We start from the raw sequence: 24,996 nt of genomic DNA on the forward strand, positions 1-24,996 counted from the left end.
GCATTGCAAAAATGGGCAGAAATAGGTCAGAAACACCCCTGGAACCTTAGTTCATCCACCTTGACTTTTGTGCCCCCAGCCCATTCATGACTGATTTAACCTTTTCTTCATGTAGACTCTTCCTTCAACAACTTAAAATAGTTTCAAAAAATGTTTTGCACAAAGGAGAAAAGGTCAAGACTACACAGAGCTGGCTCACCCTTTCTGTGAGCTAAGATGAGGACTTTGCTTTTTGTTTCTGATATACTTTATTACTGCTTCAAAAGGAGAGAGTGAACAGCACTTCAAGATGCCCAGTCAGGGGCTGGGGTTGTGGCTCAGTGGTAGACGGCTCGCCTGACACGTGTGAGGCCCTGGGTTCAATCCTCAGCACCACATAAAAATAAATAAATAAAATAAAGATATTGTGTCCAACTACAACTGAAAAAATGATTTTAAAAAATCATGCCTTCTTTAAAAAAAAAAAAAAAGATGCCCATTCAGGGAAGAAGTGGCCTGGCACCAGTCCTGGACTTTCTTGGCCCCTCCATCATACTCTGTACCTAGTATCCATCTGTGAGGAATGGAGAGACTGAAACCCCTAACAGCCAAACTCACCAGGCAGCAATTCATTACCTACTGGTTGCAGAATGAGGGAGACAGATTCCTAAATAGAACACATATGCCTTCCTTTAAGGACCTTTTATTAACTCTGTTATCTTTACTGCATGCAACAGACATGGAGCCAGGTCTATAATTAGAGCATCTTGGAAATGTTTTTCAGAATTCTCCAACTTTCCACTGAGATGTGCTCTAAAGCTTATACTATTTGCCCTTTCTCCCAATAGTCATTCAAGTAACAAGAAGGACAGTCAATAGGATATCTGACGAAGGAAGATGGCCTGAGTCTCCTGTCCCATGCAACTAAGAATTTGACAGCTAAGTGACATTTCTGTCATCTGGATGCCTTTGGGGTGAGAGGCAGTATGGTCAGTAATTGGGGAAAATGTGGAGATCTTGTGGTTTGGAATTCAGGTTCTACAGTTTACTAGATATGTGGCTGTGAACAATTAATCTTTTTGGGTCACCTTTCCTCATCTATAAAGTGGAAATAATAAAAGCATTTACCTCCTGTGGTGGTTGAAACTAATAAATACATTAATATAGGGAAGGCCCTTTAATAATTGTGCCATAATTAGTATTTGCTATCATTACTGGTGTAGGAAAAGGAGCTAAAGAGTGTAAGAAGGTAAGGCAATGAGTTTATAATCAGACTCTAAGATAAAAAGCTAATCCAGTCCCAGATTCCAAGTCCTCCTTCCAAAACCACTTAGCTGCCAACATGCATTATTGGTTCTCCCATCTACATGGAAAGCACATTCAGCAACTGCAAACAGTTGTTTGTTATACTTCTTCTCAAATCGCCAGTCACACATAGGAAGGCACAGAAAAATACTATTATTTTTACTCCCATATAAGTTCTTATTGACCAGCTGTCCTGTGATGTATAATGTGTAGGATTATTTGAAAAACACTGGGGCAGAAAATAAGTCAAGGGGTAGATAAGATTTAGTGGATAAATGAGCTACCTGTCAAATTGCTTACTGAGGAAAAACAGAGTGAGTGGGAAGTGGATAGGAAGAGGTAAACAATAGGATTATGTTCTTTCCAATTCTGAACCAGGTCTGTCCTTATTCCATGAGTGTTTTTCATGGTGATGCATCTTAGACCTCCTCTATTATAGTCTATAGCCCATGGCATTTCTATCCCTCCTCATAGCACAATGTCTAACACACATCACCCTTATTTTTTTTAAAGAATAATTGAATTGATGAATAGATGATAGATTCATACAAATACACGTACATAGAGATATATGATAGATGGATAACAGTCAGATAATATATATCTAGATAGGTAGCTAGTTACATAGATACATAGGTGACAGAACATACATATATGATAGAGATAAATTGATATAAATTTCTTCAGAAACCTAATCCATTTGAAAGATAAGTATCTAGTTTTCCACAAATCCCCAAGATCTTAATTATGGAAATTTCTGCATTTTACCCAAATCAATTTTCTGTACAGGCATAGGCTTCTTGTGCATATCATTACACTACAAATTGTCTTTTCAGTTCCCACTAAAATTTTATCTCTCACTTGATGAGCAATTTTCATGCTAGCTGAGACATCAGCTGAAATTGTTTAAGTCCTTTTTTTCTTCTTTCTGTGGAGAGTATATGGTGAATTGTTTATGTTCAGAGAACCAGGTCACTGCTGAATTTCATATTTTGCTGCTTGATTTACCCCAAACTTGTATTTTCTATTAAAAACTATAACTGTCTTTGTCCTCAAAGTTCTCATTACTTCTATTGGCATCACCAGATCACATTTCTTTTCAAATTTTCTTCACAGGAAAATCAATTTCTTTTATTTTATGAATGCTAGTATGAGCTGTGAAGGATTGGGAAGTCTGTGACACATCATAGACACATCATAGAACTTGCTCCCAACTTAGTTCCCACAACACAAACTCTTAACTTCCACATTATGTCTTAACTCACCTCCACTCACATTTGTATGACCTTTCTCAGCATACACTTCAGTAACAATCAAATCTCATATATACACCCACTAAAGAATGCCATCAATGCCATCAATATTTCAAAATACTTCTTAAAAAGTAAAACCATGAGCAAATTTGAGATTGTTTTGTGGTTCTCAAATATTTGTTCACTGGGATGGGGGAAGACTTGTTTTTCCAGGTAATATAAAGGCATCGGTTGGAGAAAACACCAATTATTCTAAGACTTACAGATGAAGGAATATTTTTGTCACTGTTTTTTGGTTTTGTTTTTTTTTCCCTTCAGTAATGTGGATCAAACCTAGGCCTCACACATGCTAGGCAAGCACTCTGCCACTGAGCTACCTCCTCAGCCTTGAGATGAGGCAATATTTTCATTAATGACTGATGTCAAGTAGTGCGTACTGTGAGGTGATATGTGCAACTCAAAAACACAAATTTTTTCTCTTTTGGGTTTTCTTTCAGTTCCTAATCGAAGAGTCAGACAACTGACCTGTTAGATTTCTGAACTTGATTTTAAGTGTTGAGCAGATAGAGTACTACTTGCTTTTCTGAACTTCTCTTGAGTTATACTCTGTGAAATAATCCAGGCATTGCCTACTAGTTTTGAGTCTATGTGAAAATTTAGGTATACTGGATGTCATTAAAGATAATTTCTTTTGCTCAGAAATAGATTGAGCCTAAATAGACTGAGTCTGCTATTAAAACTACAAATGCTTCCACTTGGAAATATCCTTCAAGGTCATACTTACAGAATGGAAACTGTTCCTGAGTTCTTCCTTTGTTGGTCTTGATCTACTTTTCATCTTGGTCTCAGCCCAGTCCCATGCCTCATTAAAACCATTTCATGATGAACTGATAAATTAAAAGGAAATCAATGCCAAACGAAAGAACCTCCATTCTGAGGATCCCAGGATCATAAAAGACAAACTCTTCATCAATAACACTGCCTGACATTGGGGCCATGTTTTAGCATTTCAAGGCCCTGGAGTCTATGGGCATTCTCTCCTTTGTTGAAGTTGGCAATTATCAGAGCAACATAATGATTTCCTTGAACTTCTTGCCTGTTGTGATACAACCCTGGGATCTTGATTCAGGGCATAAGAAATAACTAGGCTTTTAATTACCACATTAGGCATCTTTGAAATAAATTGAACTTTTGGATTTCAGTCAATTAAAAGAAGGCATCTGGAGCTCACACAGAGACACAGTACCCACTGTAGCTGCCTCTGACCCAACTGTAGCTAGAGGGGGATGCAAGTTATCCATCACACCCACCTCTCCATAGTGATCCCTTCATCTAAATTGATTGGGCAGCTGTGTGCCAATTATTAAAGACCACTATAGTTCATTCTTCTTATGAAACAGATACCCACACAGAATTGTTGAGGGTTTAAAGCATCATTTAAGTTTATTTTATAACTGTTTTCCCAAATGGTGTGAATATCAAAATTCCCTGAGGTGCATGTTAAAATGCCCTACTCCACACCTGCCAAATCAGATTTCCCGAGGGATTCTTATGCCCAGGGAAGTATGATAAATACCAGTTTCATAACACACTTTTAAAATGGTTGCAAAAACAATTAAATTTTATTTCAAATATGTATGAAGTAAATACTGTGTGTTTCTGGCTGCATTTTCTGACAGATTTAAAGGGAAATCAAATATTAAATTCATAATGGAATAATTTCCTTCCTATGTACAGATGTTTTGTATATTTGCTATGATTGGGATATGGTTTGAGTGTGTACCCCAAGGGGATACTCTATCCCCACTGAGGCTATGTTAAGAGGTAGTGGGACTTTTAAGATGTGGGGCCCAGGGGGAAGCCATTAGGTCACTGGGAAAATTGCCCTCAAAAGGGATTAACATAGTTCTCAGCAGACCCCAGGTGTTCCCACGGGAGGGCTTATTATATAACAGCAACAATTTCCCCAACCCACTCTCTCCGGTTTTTCTATCCCACAGTGTGATCTAGTGTCATCTCTCCCTCTTGCATGCACTTCCACCCTGATACCATCTGTCATTAGGTTCTCAGCAGAAGCCAAATCAATAGGGATACCCAATCTTTAATTTCAACTCCCCAAATTATGAGCTATATAAACCCATTTTCTTTATAAACTATCCATTCTTAGCTACTTTGGTATAATGGAAGTCAAACTAATACAATATTCATCTCTAACTCCTCAGCAAACATTAAAGGTTAAGTTGCCGTTTCCCACTTTACAGATGAGGAAACTGAGGCTTACAGAGGCTAAGTTACTTGCTCACATAGCTGATAAATAATGAAATCCAATCATTACAGCTCCTCATCCTATAATCTAGCCACTACCCCTGTCTTAACCTTTCTCCTAAATCAAGATAAGATCGATGCCTAAAGCATAACACAAAGCAAAATATTGTCTGTACCCAGTGAAGGTGAAGAGATAAGTTCCGACAGCACTAAACAAAGAACAACTCAGTGTGGTATGGACTGAGCAACTTCGAGGAGGAAGTGAAAGGACAAGTAACGTTAAGTTGATGGGTAGAAGAAGGGAGTGTGTTACAGGGAGGAGGAGGGGCAATATGAAAAAATGATGTTGCTCTTATTATCAATGATGTAAGCATTTATTGAGCACTAAATTGCCAGGCACTTTCTCTGCTCTGCAAGTGTGTTCTCACATTTAGTTTATTCCTCACATGACCTAGTGAGAGTAGGGACTCAAAGCCCCATATGGACTTAACTTTAAAGGCCCCAGGTCATAGAGAACAACTAAAGTTCTAATTCAATTCCTTCCCTCCTCTGTCCCCTGTCCCCAACCACACAAAGAAAGTTCACAAAGACTGAATCTTCTGCAGACTGGCCCAGATGGTACTAATAGTGACCCACATCAACAAGGAGTCAGTCACCGTGTGAGCAGCAAAGAAAACTTTTATTTCATACTCTCAGGCAAATTTTGATGTATGTGAAGCTTAAGAAAACTCCAGTCGAAGTTGACTAAATTGTTCCTGATGATTAAACATTCAAGGCTCTTCAGAAAGTTCCCCAGCCATTAGTCATGGCCATTCATACTCTTCAGAGCATGAATCAGATGTGCAGCTCCTTTGTGAGATACTCAAGAGCCCTCAGATGAAAGCGGATGCTGAGGAGGAGAATCAGACATAGCCAGTGCTGCTCAGACAGACGGGACCACTTTTCTACACCATGGGTGGGGACTTCTTTTCTATCTTGTTGTTGCCTTTAAGGTTCTTTAAAAAAAAACAACTTTACACTAGAAATTACACAAAACAGGGGACTGTCCTTAAGAAAACTATCAAGTTTGTTCTCACTTCTGTGCCCCACCCTTCCCTTCCTTGATTCCTAGCATCTTAATTTCCAGGTTATCAAGACTTTAAGGGGAGTCTCAGCAAGGGAGACAAGCTTGTCATATAAGAAAGGCTAGGATTTCTTCCTCTTTTACTTCCTTGCAACCTCTTACCAAAATTCAACAGTACAGTATCCCACTACCTTGCTGCCCTGCTAAAGAACAGTGATGGAGATAAATTCTGGATTTCAGTCAATTAAGAGAAGGCATCTGGAGCTCACATAGACATACAGTACCCACTGTAGCTGCCTCTGACCCAACTCTAGCTAGATGAGGATGTATTGTGAACCTGCTGATACAGGAAGCATGTGATAGGTGTTCCTCAAGTGTGAATTCATTCAATATTCACTATAACTTTAAGAGTAAGAAATATTTTCCTTGGTGGGGAAAATAAGAGAAAGTTGTATGACAGAAGGTCTTACAGTTAATAAAGGGAAGAAATAAGATTTGAATCCAGGACTGAGTCAAAAGTCAGTCGTTTCATATGGTATGAGTTGAGTGTGGATCCTCTGTGAAGCAGATACTGAGACAGGATTACACACTCAAGATACATTTAGCAAGGAAACTCACAGAGAGGAGAGAGAAAAGGAACAGTAGGAAGAGACTTCAGATGAACATGAAGCTGAATCCAGTGAAGGAGAGGGAAAAGAGAGGAAGAGCCTTGGTCCTAGAAAAGTTCAGCTTGCTGATGACTGATGGGCAATCCTGAACCAAAGTCTACTGTTGTTGGAGTTTCACATCTCTCAGGAGGACACGATTAGACCTCAGATGGGGGAAGGTGAGCTCATGGTGAATGTGGTGGTAAATTCAGAGGGGGAGCATCTGGTGTTATCAGCCTATATTCCTTGTGCAGGAGATGTGAGATCTGAGTTTTGCATTTTCTTGGCCCCCATGGTCACCCCATCCCATAGCACAATCTACTTCTCTACACAGATTCAGGAATCAGGTCCTTTATGGATTTCATAAGTCTCTTCATGAGGGGAAATTGGGATGAGAGAGGTTAGGAATAGGAGTCATCATTGCCAGTGCTGCAGATAGTAGTCTTGGGATCCTGTCTGGTTCTCATCCTCTTCCTCCTCTTTCTCCATCCATGCACTGGTCCCCTCAACTTCAACAATTTCATGCAAACCTTCATTCCTGAGGCATCTGAGGCATTGGTGATTATATTCTTCTTAGAGTAGTATTGCAGTCAAAGTCAAAATGGGACAATTGAGTATCAGGAAGCTTCCAAATGGATCTCCAGGGTTCCAGATTCTGTATGTATTCCACCTTGCCCCCATCATGTAAAAGCAGCCCCTCCTCCTCCTGTGGCTCAGGGGAAATTACTTCCACCACAATAGGGAACTTTCTTTCCCATGGCTAATCTTTGTACAGGAGGAATCCAAAGTGTCTTGGTGATGATCACAGTTTATAGTTCAATGGGACCTGCAGGGACCCTCTTGTAAGAGTGCATCTGCACTGAAGACTAGCACTTTGAATTGTGATACTGGGAATCACAGAATCCCCTTGGTATATCACTGGGAGCGATGATAAGTAGAAGAACTCCTCTCTGGGGGTTCCCAGACCCATATTCTTCCTTTATGGGACACAGCAGCATATATATGTCTCTGATTTAATGTGTACACTGCTACAGCCTGAAGGATGGCACTTCTTTCTAAATGTCACCTGAGCTGTTTCAGTTTCAGCTATGCCTGTAGGAGGTCATTCCAGTGTTCTATGAGGTTGACTTCTGGACTTGAATGATCCATGCTCATGGCAAACCCCTCACCCAAGTGGCTCTCCGATCAGGCATTGTACTGTGTGGGATCTTTTGCCTATGGATCAAGCATTCTGTGAGCCCTCAGCAATGGTGTTGGCTAGAGGTCTGCAGAGGAAAAGACAAAAACCCTTGTCCAAAATAGGTGCTCATTCCTGTGATAAACTGCTGGCCCTTCAAGGTAAATCAGGCTCAATGTGGTTAACCTGTCATAAGAGCAATGAAGTCCCCTCAAAGAATATTAACACACCAACAGTTCAGTTCTGGTCTATGTTGCTAGCAGTTCGGATACTCAGGCAGCAGTAACTCCCCAAACTAAACCTCCCTCACTGCCACCTTGGCCTCTCCATTCATGTCTCTTTCTGCCAGGTCTGGAAGCTGATGACAAAGATCACTAACTTCAGCTGGCTGCACCATCTTGTCTGCTTGGTTATTCAGTTCCTCTTCTGTGGTGAATACTTTCTGGTAGGAGCTAATATGTGATACAAAGATCTTCCCACATAAATACTATCATTTCTGAGTATCCAAGGAGAACTGATTCCAGGAACCCTTGTAAATATCAAATCTGCAGATAATAAAATCCCTTATATAAAACAGTATGGTATTTGCATATAATTTACACATTTTCTCTCATGTACTTTAAATTCTCTCTAGATTATTTATAATATCTAACACAATGTGAAAGCCTCATAAAAGGGTTTTATACTGTATTATTTAGGGAATAATAACAAGAAAAATGTACATATTCATCACAGATGCAAATTTTTTCTGAATATTTTCAACCTACAGTTAGTTGAACTCCCGGATGCAGAACACAAGGACACAGAGGCCTTACTGTACATCATTCACAATACTCCATCCAAGACCTCCTTGTCTTCAATCTACCAGTATTTTCCCTTTGTATCTATGAATGGCTGTCCATGCCATTCATGGGGGAAGGTGACCTCATGGTGAATGTGGTGGTAAATTCAGAGGGGGAGCATCTGGTATTATCAGCCTATATCCTTGTGTAGAAGATGTGAGATCTAGTTCTTTAATTATCTCCTTTACCATCATCCCTGACCTGCAGAGGAGCACTACCAACAAATGTCTTAATGATGCTGTTGCTTCTCTTGCAGAGAGGTAAATGCTGTATTCTTCTTATCTAACATAATCCTCTGGTCAATCTTCACATAATATATCCTCTCTGGCACATCCACTTGCCTGCACCTTTCTATTCCTTCCTCTATTGTCTGCCAAAGGAACACAACATCTCTACTTTCCTCAGCAAGGGCCATCACTTTTTCCAGGTTTCTATGCGCTACCTTAGCAATAAATTCAACTCAACCTGTGGGGGGGTTTGCCAGGTTTTTTGACCTCATATCCCAGGAAATGTCCCCAATAAAAATGAATTCTTGTAATTCTAATCATACATTCAAGTTCCATTGATGAAGCACCCTCAAAATCTACTTCGGGGGGATACTCTTTCAATTGGCAGGTACATTATAGTGAATTATGAAAATCCTTCAGTATACAATATCCATTCTCCCTAATCAGACCCAGTAGGTCCCCAGTCAGATAATTCTGGAATTTAACCTAGTATCCACCCACCTGGCAGCCAGGTGAGGCAGTGAGAACAAGACTTCAGCAGCATCTTCTATCAGGCTAACCACTGGCTCATACTCAGAAAGAGTGGGCCTCCTTGCCAGACTGAGAGGGTCTGAAGCATCTTCAGAGACATTCATTCAGATGGCTCTCACCCATATTCAGATGGCTCTCACCCATGTTTTCCCACCAGTGTTCTGACCTTAGCATAACAGACATGCTCTGCATTTCTAAATAATTATCTAACTAATAGTTAGATTCTGCTCAACTGTGTCTCACTTACATTTTACATTTAGCCTTTAACTGCTTGTCAAGGTCCTCGGTTTCTTATCAGAAAGCCCCCATCTCATTGAGACATTAGTACAAATAAGTAGTAATCAGTCAACCCTATTGCCCTTATAGATACCTCTCTCTTGCCCCATAATTATAAAACACCTAATCATTGCTCCTTTAAGTGGAGCTGCCTCACAGGAACAATTTTTCAGGTCTCCATGGGTGAAAAGTTTAGCATTTGGGTCTTCACCCTGTGCCACGGACCTCCTATCCCCAAATATCACTCAGGATGGTTTCCTCTTTGGCTTTAGAGCTGTGAGTAAGCCCACATCACAACCTCAAGTTACCACTTGCTTTCTCAGTCCACTTCTGGCACCACTCATGTTAATTTGGGTCCCCCAAAAGTTAGATGTACAGAGACTGGTTGGGGAAAATGCCTGTGAAAAATAAAGAGGAGGGAGCAGGAGGAGGCAGGCAGAGCCTTCAGGTCACAGTGCAGGTGGAATGCTTTTGAGGAAGAGAGTATTGGGGAGGAAGAGTCCAGGACTACAGCAAGTGTCTAGGAAGGGTCAGGCTGATTGGAGAGTCCTCAGTAAAATCACCTGTTGTAGGAATCCCACATCATTTATGAATTCACCTACATTAGTCCACTATGGTTAGTCATTGATTAGAATGGCACACAAAAATGGAATTGAATACACAGTTGACAGAGAATCCAGAAGGCTAGCAGCTGGGGGTGTCAGCCAACAATACACTCTCACAGCAGGAAAACGAAAACGTGCATTTTCATGAGCATCACAATAAGACACAATGCCCAGACTAAGTCTGGCCAAGATATTAATGACAGATAATGGCTTGAGGTTAGTCATCCTAGATCACATTCACATTTTGATAGCTCTATACAAAGAAATGACAATAGTAGAGGAACTAAAAGATGTGTACCAGGACCAATGGGAAAAATGATTAGGTAAAAATTAAATCTTCCTTTGCTCTTTTCAAATCATACTAAATAGAAGACTACTCTGTATGGCACCATTTTTGAAGAAAATATGTCCTTAATATCATCATAAAATGGGAATGGTACCATTTTATAATTCAAAGGAAGATCGTTCTGTGTGGCAGCCAGCAATGACAAGCTTAAAGTCCATTTCTGCCTCCCTATCTTGGACTGAGAGGTGAATAGCATTACAATTGAATGAAGCAATTTTTCCACTTGCATATTTAATAGCCAGGAAAAGAGAGTGGTGATACCAGTCTGCCCAGACTCTTAAAATTGGAAAGGAACCCATCAATCATATTCAAGGTACATAACACTTCCTGGCTGGCAGAAAAATCTGTGCAAGGCTCTCATCTCTAATTCCCAAGTGGTCAATTGTGTTTGACTTGTTTGCCTCCAGAGAGGGGTAACTTACTTCTTTCTGGGTTACCTGTGGCTAGACTTCTCTGGTTAATGATATTTTAAAAAGTGATTGAATCAGCACTATCACACTGGGCTATGTGTTTTCACATTTTATCTCTTAAACTTTGTATAATGATCAGAAAGAAAAAATTATTTTTTCCCATTTTCCAAATTGGGGGGGGGCCTGAGACTCAGAGTACCCAAGGTCATACAGCTGGAATTCAACTCCCAGTTCTCTTCTTTCGTCTCTCCACAAATGCCTTTAGGGTATGCAGGAATTTGTCTCTGGTGTCCACTTCTACTGACCCTAATCATACTCAAGGGTCTCATAGAATGAGCCTGATCTTATCACACATATGATATACCTTCAAATATCTGGGTCAGTCCTTTCATTGTTCTGTATGTCACTTTAATCTTCGGGTTAAATGCACAATTTTTTAAACCATTCCTCAAATTCATGATCCTATCATGTCTGTCACCCAGTACCCAAGGCAGTCCACATCTCTAATATCCTTTTTGTGACATACCCTGCACTGAGCTTAGCTTCCAGATATGTCACAACTTGGGCAATGTGGAAGGATACTAAAACTTTCTTTTCCCCATACCCTATACTTCTGTTAATGAAACTGTATTTTATGTTATTGACTCAATAAACTTACTAGTAACTAATGTCTCTAGGTCTTTTCCACGCAGGCAACTATTAAATTGTAGCTTTCCAATTATGTACCAGTATAATCATATTCATTGAATCATATTCATTCTGCTTAACTTTACACAAATTAAAAATCAGTATATTTTTTAGCCTGTAAAATTCTTAATCCCCATGAAAAAATTTCAATGTCATTCTCAGTTTTAATTGATGATGATATGATTTCAAACACTAGCAAATCATGTCATTATCAATAAATTAGTATTTTAAGAGATCATTTGTGTATTAATAAACACTGTAAATGTCATTTCCACTTATTATGGGACCTAGTAAAATGCAGTTTGCTCCTTCCTCTTCTATTAGCTTCCCTGTCACAATACATCTCTCTCCTTCCTACTCACAGTGTAGCCCCTGGATCAGCAGCATCTTTGCTTGGGAGCTTGTTAGATATTTAGACTTCTGGGCCCCAATCAAGTCCTACAAAATCAGAATCTGCTTTAACAAGATTCCAAATGATTCTATGTGCACATTAAATTTTACATATTCCAGTGTATGGTCCTGTGATTGGGTGATTTAACATCATGCCTCAGTTTCCTTATCTGTGAAACAAGGCAAAGGATAAGAAGCTGTCTAGGAGTCCTACATTTCCTAAGTTCCCTAATCCTCTGCTTCTTCTCCTGACAGCTTCAGTTGCCTTGAAGTTTCCCTAGAGTTGTTCTGCAGCAACTCCATGAAGGCAAGGGAAAATTGATGACTGATATAAAGATACATTTCAACCCTTTCAATATTAATAGTCACAAATGAGAATTTTTAACTCAGGAGGTGCAAAGGACTGGTTCTGCAGCCAAGTCATTTGATCTCTGTTCTAATTGAGTTCCAGAATTCTAGCTCAGTTCCAGAAAAATGACACCAGCACAGAGACCCATGCCATAAATGGCTCTGAGATGTGCCTTGCCCACTTTGGGGAAAAAATGAAAAAGACACATTTCTATAGGAGGAAACTGACACAACCTTCTTTGGAATTAGTTGACCAGGTTCAAGTTCTAATCTAGCACTTGCTGAGTGTGTTGCTCATGTGCGCCTCTGTACACTAGGTGTAATGAGAGTACCCATGTCATGGGTCACTGTGAGGCTTACCTGAGATAACCTCTGTGACACGATTAGCCCAGAACAAAATCAATAAACTCTTGGTGCTGTTTTATTGTCACTTTTTAACCATCCCAGATGGTTTGTATAATAAAATACATAAACATATTTTTAAATTATTATAAATTGCCCAATCTTTGATATTTTCTGGCTTTTGTCGATCATCCATAATGTAAAGAGCAAATGTTGAACAAAGATATTAAGAATCTCCCCCCCACACACAAAAAGAAACCCTGAAAATCTTAAAAAGAAGAGAAGTAAGCCAAAATCAGGCAAGGCCCCAATCAATTGGATGTCCTATATAAACTTAAAGGATCACTAGAAATTAATATTTATCATTCACTGGTATTAATCAATATTATTATTCAGGGTGCTTCAGAGAAACAGAATCAATAGGATGGAAAGATAGAAAGAAGAGGCAAGCATTTATTTATGGAATGGTTCACAGATGTGGGTCTAGCAAGTCTAAAATCTGCAAGGCAAGGAAGCAGACTGCAGATCCAAGGAAGAGCTGATATTGCAGCCAGAGTTCACAGGCAGTCTGGAGGCTGAGACTCCTCTTCCTTTAGGGATTTCATTGTTCAATTCTTCAACTAATTGAACAAGACCCACCCACATTATGGAGGGTGATCTGCTTAACTTAAATTCTACCGATTTAAATGTTAATTTCACCGAAAAAGTACTTTCACAGTAATATCCAGATTGATGTTTGACCAAATCAACTGTGGGCATAGCCAAGTTGATATATAAAATTAACTATCACACTAGGTTATACATAAATACCTGCTCAATACAATTTTAATGTATCTTTGCCTTCTCAGCCCCATATGCTTTTTATTCTACCAGAAATACCAATGGATTTCTTTGTTCTCTTTCTACATTGCAACTACAATAATGCACTAATAGGTCTGTGTGTGAGTGTGTGTGTGTGTGTGTTGTAGTTTATGTTTTTAATAAAAATTAAGCCTTCCCAATTAGTGTGAATGATAACATAGTTAACATTGAGTACAAGGAGGGTACCAAAGAGCATACTTAGCACTTTGCACATTTTCCATGATAATAGCAACAACCCTCCAAGCTTGCAATTATCCCCTCTTTACTGATGAGAAAACTAAGACTTCTCATAGTTATAATACCTTGTCCAATATCACAGTGAGTTGGAACAGAACCGGTTCTATCTTACTCCAAAGTCTTGGCTCATTCTACTGTAATATACAATGACAGCAAAGATATCTTAGGGTGCTTATTTTTTGAAAAATGATAGAAAACTTTAAAAAGTTGGAACAGTTGGGCATGGTGGCACACACCTATAACCCAAGCAACTCGGAAAGCTGAGGTAGGAGGGTCACAAGTTCAAAGCCAGTTTCAGCAACTTAGCAAGGCCCTAAGTGACTTAGTGAGACTCTGTCTCAAAATAAAAAATATAAAGGACCGAGGATATGACTCAGTGGTTAAGCACCCTGGTACTAAATATATATATATTATTCTTCCAACTTTTCTATTTCTTCTTCCCTCTCACTTTTTATTCTGTTAGTATTTAATATTATTTTAGGTAACAGAACACTCATCATTGCTTTGGGGTATAATTTATTCTACTGTATTCCTACTTTTAAACTTATTTTCCTTCACAATTGGTTATGGAAGGTCTATTATGAGGATGCTGCTCCTTAAAAGATAGTTGCATCATGATCAGTCACAAAGGTACTTTCTTGTGCTCAGTAGCCTTAATGGAACTGGTCTTTGAGAGGTCAGCTCAGCCCCTGAGTGCTCAGTTGTGCACAAAGAGAGTCAATCTAAGAGAACTAGGAATAGCTGTCCTGTGAGGGTCTTATTAGGGATTTTAAAGTCTAAACAGATAAATAACTTTTCAAGGAAACTGATTAAACTCATAAAAAGAAGTTGGGCCAAGTATAAAGTATTGACAAAATGGAGGGGGGATTTTTGTTTTTAAAAAGATATTTGCTTTTGCTGGATGGTGGCACATGCCTATAACTCTAACTATTCAGAAGACTGAGGCAGGAGGATTGGGAGTTTGAGGCAAGCCTAGGCCCTGTTTCAAAATAAAATTTTAAAAAATGTAGGCAGGAGTTGGGAATGTAGCTCAGTGAAAGAGCACTTGCCTGGTATGCACGAGGCCCTAGGGATTGAAGCACAAGGTCCTGGATTCAATCCCCAATACCACAGTGAGTTACGTAATGATCTTATAACTATTGCTACTGCCTCCAGTGACGTTCATGATATAAATACTGTTAACACAGTTGTCCCTTCAGCACACAGCCCAAGTCCACATGCAGTATCACTTTAGGTAAAATCTCATATGCCTTTAAATCTCAAAATTCTTATCTCATAATATTAAGGGTACTAAACAAGATAACTCTTGAAATTATAGATCAGACTATTATGAAATTTAAACTTTCTTTAAGTTAATTAAAACAATACTGGCTTGGAAGCATTTGACAGTCTAATATTTATCTGACACAGGTTAAATACCCAAAGTTAAGAACATCTAGTAAGTAGTAATTCTAGATTCAAACAACATATTCCCCTCTCCCAGGTATAGCCAACTTCCTTAAAAACCACACAAAATGCCTGAGTTTACAGTGCATTGCACAAAGCTGAGCTATGAAGAAAGAGCACATCTGTGATAGCTCATGGTTGTATCACAATAATGATTCTTTCAGGAAGCTGAAAGAAGCTTTTCTAAACTATTAGTAATATTAACATTTTGATCAACTATGATAAAGAGAGGGCTGAATTAATCTTTTTATTATTATGGTAGAAAATACTACAAAATTGACATAGGAAGAAATGGTAACATATTTATAGCCAAAATGTAGAGGGAAAAATACAAAAAGATTAGGCATTTAATTTTGCAATATATTGGGGGTTTAGCAGCTTTTTTAAAAAAATATCTACATTTTGCTATGGTTTCTTAAATAATTCAGAATCTAATTTTGTATTTTTCATTTAATATTCTTTTTCTTAACAATAAATATCAAAATTGTAAGATTTTGGTCCTTCAAAATTGAGTTCTACCCTGACTGTAAATTTTCAAGTAGAAGAGAATGTAAGGAAAGCAGGTTAATCTTCAAGTTAAAACCCTATCCAGGTTTCTATTTCATAGTCAATATTCATTTTATATCCATGAGAATATGAATTTACATTAATTTGAGAAATATGAAGCAATTTTTATGCAAAAACTTCATAAAATAGGAGAGCCTGTCATACACTAATTTCAATAAAATAGTCACCAAATATTAATTAGGGAAATGCTGATAATACATGCTGTAGCAAACTGTAGTTCCTCATTATCTAAAAATAATAATGAGTATGTATACTTTATTTGAGCTATTATGACTGTATCATGAATTTTTATGTGGAAACAATAAAACATAAAAATTAACAAAACTGAAAGCCTCAAAATATAGCACTTAAGTCAATAAAAGTGAATAAGATATGTTGACCTAAATGTATTAGTTATTTAATTAAGTTCTTGGTAAGAAATTTAGAGCATGAATTTGTGAGGATAAATTCCGTTTGTTAGAGAAAATCAATCACATGTTGCCCCAGAGCTGGGGAGTAGCTCTTGATTTGGGGTAAAATTTGTGAGTCCACTGCTTTCTGACCAACCTTGTACTGCCCTGTAATCTCATATTTCTTTCTCTGGGTCAAAGATCTCACCTTCCTCATGTCTGGCTTCTGCAGCTCCTTCTTGAAGTAAACATTTGTAAGGTGGTTTGGGATTTTCACGTTGCTGTTATCAATCTTTGTGGAGGTGATGATAACAAATTTCTCGTGTGTTCTACACAGAGGAACTTGATTAAGGGAAAGAGGTCCAGCCACAAGTAGCAAGTCCCTGCAAGACTGCTTCAGGAAAACCACCCTCTTGCCTCTGTGAGCCCACTGAGGATGATCCCAGGAGTGATGCTGGTCCCAGGAGTGATGCTGGCTCAGTTTCCTCACATGCAGACTGAGGGGTTTTTTTTTTTGCCATGGCTCAGTCGCTTCCATGGCACATCTTCAGTAGGATAGCATCTAGGCATTTTTGCAAAGTTTACTCACTGGGTACCACCATTCTTATTTTTTTATTGATTTTTTTTAAAATGACAGCAGAATGCATTACATTCTTATTACACATATATACCACAATTTTTCATATCTCTGTATATAAAGTATGTTGACACCTAATTCATGTCATACATGTACTTTGGATAATGATGTCCATCACATTCCACCATCCATGCTAATCCCTTGCCCCTCCCTTTCCCTCCTACCCTTCTGCCCTATCTAGAATTCATCTATTCTTCCCATGCTCCCCCTCCCTACCCCACAATGAGTCAGTCTCCTTATATAAAACATTTGGCATTTGTTTTTTGGGGATTGGCTAACTTCACTTAGCATTATCTTCTCCAACACCATCCATTTACCTGCAAATGCCATGATTTTATTCTCTTTTATTGCTGAGTAAAATTCCATCGTGTATATATGCCACATTTTTTTTTATCCATCCATCCACTAAAGGGCATTTAGGTTGGCTCCACAGTTTAGCTACTGTGAATTGTGCTACTATAAACATGGGTGTCGGCTGTGTCCCTGTAGTATGCTGTTTTTAAGTCCTTTGGGTATAAACTGAGGAGAAAGATAGCTGGGTCAAATGGTGGCTCCATTCCCAGATTTCCAAATAATCTCCATACTGCTTTCCATATTGGCTGCACCAATTTGCAGTCCCACCAGCAATGTATGAATATACCTTTTTCCCCAAATCCTCACCAACACTTATTATTTGTCTTCATAATAACTGCCATTCTGACTGGAGTAAGATGATATCTTAGAGTAGTCTTGATTTGCATTTCTCTAATTGCTAGAGATGATGAGCATTTTTTCATATATTTGTTGATTGATTGTATATCCTCTTCTAAGAAGTATCTGTTCAGGTCCTTGGCCCATTTGTTGATTGGGTTATTTGTGTTTCTGTTTGTTTGTTTGTTTGTTTGTTTGTTTGTTTTTGGTGCTTAGCTTTTTGAGTTCTTTATATACCCTAGAGATTAGTGCACTATCTGATATGTGAGGGGTAAAAATCTGCTCCCAGGATGTAGGCTCTCTGTTCACAGATTGTTTCTTTTACTAATAAGAAACTTTTTAGTTTGATCAGGTACCACCATTCTTGGTACCACCATTTGATTTTGTGACAGCAGCAAGAACCTTCTCCTTCTTCTTTTCAACCTTGGATTTAGCAGCTGATTACTTCCTCTTGTACTTGGGCTTTCAGGAATACATAGAGAATCAGGAGTATCTGTCAATTTCTCTAACCAGGAAAGGGTTTTGATTGCAGTGGGGCTTCCCATTTGGGGTTTCTTAGCCTTAGAGTCACTTCTAACCATGCCAACAACATCAGCCTCCCTGGCTCCAGGTTTCTTCTCCTTAGTGTCCAGCTTCTCAGCCTTTTCACCATCTATCTTGCAAGATTGGAAAAAGCAACTATTGTTTTATTAATTAAGCTCCTATAATACTAACACAAACAAATAAATAAGAAGGGAAGAAAAGGGAAGAGAGAGAGGAGAAAAAGAAAATCACCTTTCATCAGTACTCTCAGGTGTGGTCATAAGACAGAGTAAAGAGAAAATAAAAAGAATGTTTTTTAGCACAATGCTCTGGGTCTTTAGATTCAGATAATTAAAAGAATAAAAAGTTGTACCTCAAAAATATGTAATTAGGGAAAGGTATAAAGACAAAAATTGCAAGTTGTCATAACTGCATGGTGGGATGCCAAGGTAGAGATAAAGTTATTAATACAACACTGATGTGACTCATTAAAACTAAAGAATTGGCAAGGTTTAGCAGAAACCACTCCTAGGTAAAATAGCAATGTCTATAGATTTACTAAAATGGTATCTTGCATTTGGTAGTATGGCCATTTGACAATATTAATTCTGCCTATACAAGGAGGTATTTTCATCTTCAGAAATCTTAATTTCTTTCTCCGGTGTTCTGGTTTTATAGAGGTCTTTCACCTCCTTGGTTAGATTTATTTTTGTTGTTATTTATTTGTTTAGATTATTATGAATGGAATGTTTTTCCTGATTTCTTTCTCAGTATATTAATTATTAGAGTATAGGAAAGCTATTGATTTTTGTGTGTTGATCTTGTATCCAGCTATTTGCTCTATTTGTTTATTAGCTCTAGAAGTCTTCTGATATAGTATTTTGGATCTTCTACATATAGGATCATGTCATATCTACTTCCTGATTTTTGAGAATATGCTTTGGGGTTTTTCTCTGTTCAGTATGATGCTGGCTTTGGAATTGTTGTATATAGCCTTTATAATGCTGAGGTAAGTTTCTTAGTTCCTTTAGAATTTTTAATATGGAAGAGTACTGGATTTGGTCAAAGGCTTTTTCTGCATCTGTTGAGATAATGGTGTAATTCTTGTCTTTAATTTTATTTAAGTGTTAAGTTACACTTATTGGTTTGCATATATTGAATCAAACTTGCATCCTTACGTTGAAATACACTTGTACAATCTTCTTGTGTTTTTAAATGTGGTTTCCTAGTATTTTATTAATTTATATTTTATTATGTAATATTAATTTATAGTTTATTAAAACTAACATTTTATTAAGGATATTGGTCTGTAGTTTTCTTTCTTTGATGCGTCTTTGTCTGGATTTGGTACCAAATCTGGTACTGGCTTCACAGAACAAATTTGACAGTATTCCCTCTTTTTCTGTCTCATGGCATAATCTGAGGATGGACATTAGTCCTTCTTTATTGGTCTGATAGAACTCAGCTGAAAATATAGCTGGTCCTATGCTTTTTATGTTGGAAGACTTTTAATGGCTGCTTCGATCTTATTCCTAAATACTAATCTGTTTGTTTTCTATATCCTCTTGGTTCAATTTGGGTAGGTTATATGTGCCTAGAAATATGTCAGTATCTTCTAGATTTTTCCACTTTATTGGAGTATAAATTTCCAAAACAGTTCCTAATGATCCTCTGTATTTCAGAAATGTCTATGGTAATATCTCCTTTTTCATCTCTAATTTTGTTGACTTAGGTCTTCTCTCCCTTTCTTTTGGCTAGTTTAACAAGGGGTTTATCAGTCTTGTTTATGTCCATGTTATCAAAAGCAATATGCAGATCTAATCCAATTCTCTTTAAAATACCAGTGACATACTTCATGGAACTTAAAAAAAACAGTCCTAAAATTCATAAAAGACCCCAAATAGCTAAGGCAAGCCTGAGAAAGAAGAGCAATACTAGAGGGATCAAAATTATACTGATATTGAATTATATACAGAGCTACAGTAACAAAAGCACTATGGTATTGACATTGAAACATACATGAAGATCAGTGAAATAGAAAAGAAGACACAGAGAAAAACAGAGATGTAGTCATCTGATATTCAACATAAGTGCCAAAAACATATGTTCAAGGAAAGATCAATTTTTTAACAAAATACTGCTGGGAAAATTGGATATCCAGATGAAAGAGAATGAAACTAGATCCTAATCTCTTACCCTGCATAAAAGTAAACTTGAAGCATATCAGAGATCTAGGAATTAGACCAGAACTTTGCAACTTACTAGAAAAAAACCATAAAGTCAACACTCCAACATACTGACACAGGCACCAAGTTCCTTTAAAAGACCCCTAAAGCTCAAGAAATAAAACCAAGAATATACCACAGTGAATTCTCCCTTTATGTATGTCCATAAAGCACCAATTTTTTAAAAAAGTAGTAAATAAATAGAAGCTAGTAAAGGAGAGGACTGAGAGAGAGAAGAGAAAGTGAAAGTGATGGGGATTAAAATGGAACAAATTATATTCCATACAAGTATGTCAAAATGAACCCCATTATTATGTGTAACAATAATGTACTAATTAAAATATTTTAAAGTATCTGACCAAATGGACTTCTTAATAACATCTGGCTAATAAATAGAGTCTCTCACAACTTTTGCCAAATTTACACTTAAATATTTACAGAAATATTTGAAAAAACAAAAAACAAAAGTGCTTTCATAGAGAACTAAAATGCTCTCTCATAAGTTGTAAAACCATGCATACAAAAGTATGATTGAAGACTACTTGAATAACACAACTAACAAGATCAACATAAGAATAAAAATCACCCTATGCATCACAAAAGAGAATACATTTTGCTTTAAAATCTATTATATATTAGAAAATAAAACTCACCAACTGGGAACACAACAAGATAAATATCAGTAGAAGTATAAAGAAGGAACAAAGAAGCATAACAGGGAAAAATAATGGAGTGAAAAACAGAAGAGCAGACATAATCAAGAAAACCAAAATCTAGTTCTTTCAAAAAACAAATGAAATACATAAACTTTTGTCAGTTTCAATGACAAAAAAAGAAAAATGGCAAATTAAAATATTAAAATTTAAAATAGAATATAACAACTATCAGTCATCTTTTTTACCATTGTGACCAAAAATTCTTACAAGACCAATTTTAGAGGAGGAAAAGTTTATTTGGTGCTCACAGTTTTTTAAAGTTCTCAGCCCATAGACAATCAAATCCACTGTTCTGAGCCCAAAGCAAAGTAGAATATCATGGTGGAAGAGGGTGAAGGAGGAAAGCAGCTGATGACATTATCACCAGGAAGCAGAGAGTGAGCTCCACTCCCCAGGGACAAAATATAAACCCCAAAGGCATACCCCCCATTCCCACCTCCTCCAGCTACACCCTAACTGCCAATTTTATCACTCAGGTAATCCCTATCAGGGGATTAATCCACTGATTAGATTATAACTCTCATGATCTAATATTTTTACCTATAAAAGTTCTTGCATTATCTCACACATGAGATTTTAGGGGACACTTTGTACCTAACCATAACCATAACAAATGGAGATATGTAGGAAGATGTTAGAATTATAAGAAAATACTATGTAAAATTTTGTAGAAACAAATCTGAAAATCTTAAGGAGATAATTTGTAAGTAAAAAAATTATAAAAATGTACTCAAAAATGGTAGAAACCCACACAAATAAGTAACTATTGAGCAAAATGAAAATGCCCTAATAGAAAAGGCATTAAAGCCAATAGATTGGAGATGAGTTCTACAAATTATTTGAGAAATAGTCTAATTTATGATATTCATATCATTTTAGAGCATAAACAAGAAACCTCTCAACCATCCTGCTAATCTAGCCTTTGATTGACACCATAATTAGATAAAAATTGCACATGTACATATACATATATATATGCTCATTCACAACTATAAGTCATTCTCAGTAAGGTTCTCAGTAAGGAACATAATTATAAACATTCTTATGTGAAATAGGGGAAAATGAAATCAGCAATATAGTTATTGAAAATACAACCTTTAAAAAGCAAGCTTTACCCCAGAATTGCAAGGATTCATTATTAGGAAGTTTGTTAGTATAATTCACAAGAATTAATAAATTACTTGCAAAAAATTATGACCATCTTAAATTACTCTAAAATAAAAGGCCTCCAAATTGGAATGAAGGAAGTTAAATCGTCCCTGTTCACAGATGATATGATCTTATATAAAGAAAACCCTAAAGATGTTAACTACAAAATTATTAGAATTAATAAACAAATTCAGTAAAGATATATAGAATATAAAATCAACATACAAAAATCAGTAGCAATTTTGTACATTTATAATGAACCACCTGAAAAAGAAATCAAGAAGATAATTCTATTTAGGACAGCTACGAACAAAGTAAAATATTAGGAATAAATTTAACGGAGAAGATGAAGTACTGCACACTGAAAACTGTAGCACATTGATAAAAGAAATTGAAGAAGACACAAATAAGTGGAATATTATCCCATTTTCACATGTTGGAAGAATTCACATCATTAAAATATTTATACTTCCCAAAGCAATCTACAGATTCAGTGTAATCCCTATCAAAATTCTATGACATTTTTACAGAAATAGAAAAAGAAATCCATAAATTCATATAGAATCACAAAGGATTCTGAATAATCAAAGCAATCTTAAGGGCTCGGGTTGGGATTCAGTGGTAGCACACTTTCCTGGCATGTGTGAGGCACTGCATTCAATTCTCAGCACTATGTATAAGTAAATAAATTAAGGTCTATCAACAACAAAGACAATATTTTTTGAAAAGAAATTATTTTGGAAACTTATACTCCAATAAAATAGAAGACACTGAAGGCATCCACAAATTTCTTAAGTCATATAATTTGCCCAGATTGAATCAGGAAGATATAGACAATTTAAACAGACCAATATCAAGTGAAGAAATAGAAGATGCCATTACAAGCTTACCAACCAAGAAAAGCCCAGGACCGGATGGCTACACAGCCGAGTTCTGCAAGAAGAACTAATACCAATACTCTACAATTTATTTCAGCAAATAGAGAAAGAGACAGCACTTCCAAACTCATTCTGTGAGGCCAGTATCATCCTGATCCCCAAACCAGGCAAAGACACATTAAAAAAGAAAAGAAAAGAAAAGAAAACTGCAGGCCAATATCTCTAATGAACATAGATGCAAAAATTCTCAATAAAATTCTGGCAAATTGAATACAAAAACATATCAAAATGATGGTACACCATGATCAAGTGGGATTCATCCCAGGGATGCAAGGGTGGTTCAACATATGGAAATCAATAAATGTAATTCATCACATCAATAGACTTAAATATAATACTCATATTATCATCTCAATAGATGCAGAAAAAGCATTTGACAAAATACAGAACCCTTTCATGTTCAAAACACTAGAAAAAATAGAGATAACAGGAACATATCTCAACATCAAAAAGGCTATCTACACTAAGCCCCAGGCCAACATCATTCTAAATAAAGAAAAATTAAAGGCATTCCCTCTAAAAACTGGAACAAGACAAGGATGCCCTCTTTCACCAATTCTATTCAACATAGTTCTTGAAACACTGGCCAGAGCAATTAGACGAAAGAAATTAAAGGAATACAGATAGGAAAAGAAGAACTTAAATTGGCACTATTTGATGATGAAATGATTCTATACCTAGAAGACCCCAAAAAGCTCCACGGAAAACTTCTAGTAAATGAATTCAGCAAAGTAGCAGGAAATAAAATCAACACCCATAAATCAAAAGCATTTCTGTATATCAGTGACACATCCTCTGAGAAGAAAATGAGGAAAACTACCCCATTTACAATAACCTCAAAAAAAAAAAAAATGCCCCGCCGCCCGTGCCTGCAAGGTAGGCAGACCTGCGACCTACCAGGAGAACAGGCCCAGTGGCCTGCCAGTGTGGTAGACACATCACCACAATTGGAGGAAGGGCCCAGCTGCTGCCCACAAGGTAGGCAGGCCGCGCATCCCGGAGAAGGGGCCCAGTGGCCTGCTGGCCTAGTTGAAAGATCACCCCAATTGGAGGAGGGGCACAGCCACTGCCCGCGCCTGCAAGGTAGGCAGTCCTGCAAACTGGAGAATAGGCCCAGTGGCCTACCAGTGTGGTAGACAGATCACCCCTATTGGAGGAGTGGCCCAGCCGTTGCCCACAAAGTAGGCAGACCACGCGACCTGGAGAAGGGGCCCAGCGGCCCGCCAGGTGATAGACAGATCACCCCAATTGGAGGAGGAGCACAGCCGCCGCCTGCCCCTGTAAGGGAGACTTTGCAACTATACAAGAGCAATATAAATATATGGGGGGAAAATTCAATAACATTACAGTTACACCAAGCAGAAAGAAACTCGAGCAGTATGAAAAGACAAGGAAACAAAGGACCACAAGCAATGCAGGTCAACTCAACCTTAGAAGAGGTAATAGCTGCAACAGATGGAATGTCAGATAAAGAATTCAGGATTTACATGCTTCAGATGATCTGGAGTCTCAAGGAAGACATTAGACAACAAAATCAGACAATGAAAGATCACTTCAACAATGAATTACATAAACAAATCCAAGAAGCAAAAGATCAACTATACAGGGAGATAGAGGTTATAAAAAACAAACAAACAGAAATCCTAGAAATTCAGGAAGCAATAAACCAACTTAAAAACTCAAATGAGAATACTACCAGCAGAGTAGAACACTTAGAAGATAGAACATCAGACAATGAAGACAAAGTATTTAAACTTGAAAAGAACATAGACAGCTCAGCGAGACTCTTAAGAAACCATGAGCAGAACATCCAAGAAATATGGGATAACATAAAGAGACCAAACTTAAGAGTCATTGGGATACAGGAAGGTATAGAGGTCCACCAAAGGAATCAGCAATCTGTTCAACGAAATAATACGAGCAAAC

At 37.5% G+C, this 24,996-nt stretch overlaps 1 pseudogene; it reads right to left on the reverse strand.

Moving 5' to 3' along the window:
* Nucleotides 1–16,225: 16,225 nt before the first annotated feature.
* LOC101967173 (large ribosomal subunit protein eL6 pseudogene) lies at nt 16,226–16,763 on the reverse strand (annotated as a pseudogene).
* Nucleotides 16,764–24,996: the final 8,233 nt, after the last annotated feature.

Source organism: Ictidomys tridecemlineatus, chromosome 7 (genome assembly GCF_052094955.1).
Source record: "Ictidomys tridecemlineatus isolate mIctTri1 chromosome 7, mIctTri1.hap1, whole genome shotgun sequence".
Lineage (NCBI taxonomy): Eukaryota > Metazoa > Chordata > Mammalia > Rodentia > Sciuridae > Ictidomys > Ictidomys tridecemlineatus.